This window comes from Lathyrus oleraceus, chromosome 7, assembly GCF_024323335.1.
Source record: "Lathyrus oleraceus cultivar Zhongwan6 chromosome 7, CAAS_Psat_ZW6_1.0, whole genome shotgun sequence".
Classification (NCBI taxonomy): domain Eukaryota; kingdom Viridiplantae; phylum Streptophyta; class Magnoliopsida; order Fabales; family Fabaceae; genus Lathyrus; species Lathyrus oleraceus.
The window spans coordinates 137,752,246-137,757,508 of record NC_066585.1 but is presented as its reverse complement, the minus strand read 5'-3'; positions in this window follow the sequence as shown (position 1 = coordinate 137,757,508).

Here is a 5,263-nt window from a genome sequence, read left to right as displayed (position 1 = left end):
TTCCATCAAAGGTAAGGATCAAAACGCCGTAGTTCGGCTAAAAGATTTCCAAAAGTTGGTGGATTCAATTTTAAACAATAGCACTGAGGCTCTTCATTATCAATGGGAGAAAACTTGACCAAGACCAACATCCACCATGCGAGGATAGCTTCGACGTACTAGAGGGGTTAACCCTGTTTTCAGTACGGAAGTCTTATAGTCGACTCACTAAGGATAGGGTGAGGTTTACATCAACCACAATGATAATTGAAACCTATGGCTAATGTGTGAAAAGATTAACAATGGACAAAGCCAAAACAATTGAATGGGTGAAGTTAATTGATTGTGATTATGAAAGTGGAGTCAAAGTATGATTAAGATTAGTTCAAAAGAAGTATTATGAAATGGAGTTTGAAGAAAAAGTCAAGGACTTGGGGTCCAGGTTTTTAATTTGAAAAGCATGAAGATGTTTGCACAATATCTATCTCAAGTTTGAAAGTAGAGTGTGAAAAGATTTAGGACATAATGGGGATGAATGGATGAAGATGGATTGTAAAACTTCTTAGAAGGTTCACCTCTTGAAATCATATTGAAGATGATTCAAGTGTGTCCTTTGGAATAAGCAATGGACAATAATAACGTAAGCAAACAAATGATACCGGATGCCACTCAATGGTCTTACTCCAATCTCACAAACAAAAGCGGATACCGGATACCACTAGATGGATTTACACCAATCTCCTAAAACAGAACTGGATATCAGAGGCCACTCGATGGACTTATACTAATCTCCTAAAACAAAATGAAACTTGGATACCGGATGCCAATCTGTCTGGACTTATACCAATATCCAACATATGATCATAGGACAGCAAATGCCAACTTGCAGGGACTTACAATTGCATCCTCACATAAACAAACAAAAGCAAAACATGGATGTCAGATGCCAATCTATCTGGGCCTACTCTAATCTCCACAGTATGGTCCTAGGAATACAAATGCCAACTTGCAGGGACTTACAATTGCATCCTCACATACAACAAACAAAGCAACATGTGATCATAGGAAAGCAAATGCCAACTTACAGGGACTTATAATTGCATCCTCACATACAATCAAACAAAGCAACATGTGATCATAGGAAAGCAAATGCCAACTTACAGGGACTTATAATTGCATCCTCACATACAATCAAACAAATGCGTCAAGCAAAAATAAGATGAGTGGCCAATGTGATGGTCTTATACTCACTTCCATATCCTAGGAACAATGGCCAATGGATGGTCTTACAATTGTCCTCAATGGGCAAACAACAAAGATATGTCACAGAGACAAATGAGATGATCATGCACTAATGAGCAATTAATGATGATAAATGCATAGAGCATACAAGCAAACATGTGCTTATGAAGATAAGCAATCAATCAATGGAAGTCAATCATCACACACTATAACCACATAATGAGGCTCACACAAAAGGGTTAGGCATTGAAGCCAACTGGAATAGGGTTAATGGCGCTCTTAACCTTGCCATTGAGGGGCTAAGGTGAAGCAGATGAAAAGATATGAGGGGTGTGCCTCATTGCTCTTATCCCTGGTCAGGGAGAGCATTTGAATATCAGAAGGTGTGGGAGTTCAGAAAGTAGGAACTCTCTCCACATATTAGACTCTATAGATCTTGGGTTTGGATCTCAATGCTACAACCATGTAATGGGAGCAAGGAGAAGACTCACAGAATAGTGGGAGATAGACTACATATCTCTTATATCCACCAATTGCCTTATTTGAAGGACTTTTCCTGCTTGGGACAAATGTAAACACACACCAGCATTGCCTCTTAAGGAGGACTTCAGACAGTTGCCTGGCCAAGTAACAGGCCAGGTCTTCCAGACTACATGAAGAAAAGGGATTATACCTCAATGCAAATTGCTATAAAGCAAAGCAAAGCAAGTTCAAAGAACTAAGCAACTAATGGTACCTGAAATAGTCAAACAGAATCAGTACACAATTCAAAAGTTAAAGCAAAAGGAGGTGGGAATCAACAGTCAAAACAAACAGATAAATGTGCAAAGCACAAGACTCAAGGCATATGAGCCAAGCAACCTACAAAACAAAGAGGTTAGCTCATGATAAACAATCAAGCTTAATCAAATTTGTATGATCTCTTTGAAGCAATTGTCGCTTAACCTGAAAACATTAACTCAAACATGAGCAACAAGACCACTAGGACAAGCCTAGGGTCAAAAGGGGATGAGAAAGTCAAAACAGCAAATAATATCCAATCAAAATCAAGTTTAAACAATCAAGAAGCAAACTCAATTGGTTCCACATTCATATCATTCATCATCATGATTTCATAAGCAAAAGAAGTCAAAGCATGGCAAATGAAAGCTCATAGAAGTCAACAGCAAGACTTAACTCAAAACCAATCATAAACATTTCAATAATTCATCAAATAATTCATGATCAATCATAATCCATAACATGACACGCATATAAAATTTCAGCTCATTTGGATCATGGGAAGATGGTCAATGAAAATCAGAAAGGCAGGGCAAGTTTAAGCATGCTCAAAGAAGTCAACCAAACATGTACCAACTTCAAAAATTCATAAATCAGTGACAACATATGAGAAATGAATGGGATCAAAACCATGGCAAAGCTTAAGATGTCTACTAATAACATGTCAAATTTCATGTCCATCTAATAAAGTATGAGAATTTTACAAATGAAATGGGAACATGTATCACAAAAGTCAACATTTTGGTCAAACAGGGGAGAAAATCCCAAACAATTAGGAAATGCCACAAATAATTCCAAGAAAATTCACATGTAAACTAGACATCCAACAGTATGTTCATACAAAAATTCAAGCCACTTTGAGTTCAAGAAGCATGGTAATGAAAATCATCAAGTTGCACATCAATGGTGTGACACAAATTGTCACACCCTAATTCAAAAAATCATAACTCACAATCCAGATAAGATAAATTCACAAACTCTAAATCAAAATCACCATGGATGTGTCTAGTTTATGCACAAAAAATTTCAAGGCCATTGGATAATGCATCATCATTTCACAAATGTTTTGGCAAAAGGTACAAAAAATGGATTCATGTTACAAACCCTAATACCATTTAAAATCTATCCATGCAAAAATTCTGGAAAAATCATGATAAAAAAGTAGAGATCAAGCAGAGCATAATGCAAAAAATTTCATGAAATTTGGATTAACAATGGATGAGATATGATTTTTGTAAGTTTGAGCATCAAAATGAAATAAATATTGAACAAATAAAATGAATTAATAGAATTAATAGGAACCGGTGGCATATTGGTAATTCTGGGGACAATTAAGTGAAACGGTGCGTAGCATTTAGATGCGTGTCACATGATGATTCGGCATGGCAATGGAATAGTGGAAGGTTCATGCAAAACACGTGAAGAAAGAATTCTGGAAAACGCAGATTAGGGTTTCCCGTGCACAGTACCAGTTTCATCATCTTCCCCAAATCGTGAAGAAAAAATTGTCTCAAAATTAAACAACAGCCATAGCATTCAAACCATCAGACCACCCACATTCATAATCCAGCATCCATATTCACTAAATCGAGCTAACAAAAGAGCAGCAAGCAAGAACATGTTTGGATCTAAAACTTAAAAAACAGATTTCTCACACATCACTCAATCATTTTCATGGATTCAAGTTTCAGAATGACCGGCATAGCAAACTCTATCATAAGCATAGCATAGTTTAGTGAATGGTTAAGGTCGAGTTCTTACTTGATTTGGAGAACAGTTGCGATTTAAAAGTTCTTTGGCCTCCAATGCTCGAAACAGATGCACCTTAGGCTTCTAAAAGATGGATGGAGGAAGGACTTTGGCTCAGAAATCCTTGAAATAGCTCAGCTCGACATTTGCCATGGATGGAGCTTGGAAAAACAGTCCATGAAAATGCTGTTACAGCTGGTGTTTAAGGCTTGAAATGAGCTCAAAAGTGATGGTAGATGATAAAGCAACAAAAGCCAGCTCGAGTGTTTTGAGTTTTTTCCAGCAGAAATTCAAAGATGAAGAAATGAGATTTTTGAGAGAATGGTTTTTTCTGTCTTGTAATTGTGGCTGCTAGGGTTGCAATGGACAGAAAAAGTGATATATATTTGCTGTTTAGTGAGCTGAGCATGATTAGTTTAAGTTGTAATTGGGATTTGGTTAAAATGACATGTTTTGACAAAATTGCCAAAAATCAAATAAGCTTGCATGAGGTGTATGGGTCTGCACGAAATTGGGCCTCCAACAAGTCTTAAACATCATTTCAGACCTTATTTGAATGGCAAAATGGATTGGAAATGGTTATTTGGAAAATTCACTTTTCACCCTCACTTGAAAATAAATCATGCAAGTTCAAAAAGGCCATTTTGATTGGTGAAGTTTTGGTGAATGATGATGGCATATTTGGAAAGAGGGGATCAAATGTGACTTGTTGCAAAAAACCCCACCCAATTTGGCCAAATGGTTTGGAAGATATGGCCTTTTGAAGTTCAAATATTTTGGAGAATGATTTGATCATAACTTGCCAACCACACATGGGAATTGAGTGTTCTTGGACTTTTTGGAAATGGGAGAACAAGATATTCAACTTTCATGTTGGGAAAAAATTCATTTGAAGCTTGTATCATGATGTAAGTTTAGGATCAAGAAGTTTCCATTTTTGGCAAATTCCAATTACAGGTCAACTTTCTATTTCTGGAAATTTCTTGTCTGACTTTATTTTCTTCACTGTGGATGCTTGACATGATATATGAGGCCTATATAGACATGAATGAGACCTCTCAAACAAAATCCACCATCAAATCCCTGATTAAATGGACAGTTGACCAAGTTTGACTTCAGTTGACTTTTCTAGGGTTTTGCTTGACTGAACCATGTTCTGATGAATTCCAAACCCTAATTCCTTGAGATCTTGATTCCAAATGATGTCACAACTTATATGAGCTCTTGATGATTGATCATGGTGCCCAAATTCTGCAAGAATGGCCACCATCCATTGCTCAATGAATGATTTGACTGTTTGACTGTAGATTGCTTCAGCTGCAAGTAACATGGTTAGATGACAATATTTTTGTACTTTTTGGTTAGTAAACATATGAAAAGCAAAGATATACAAATGCAAAACATGCTTGGTGATCAAGAACTAACTCACAAGGCAACCTACCCATCAGGAGGGAAGCTAGGGCATGCAATGATCCTTGAGGCCATGATATGATATGCTATGGGCCATGAGGGA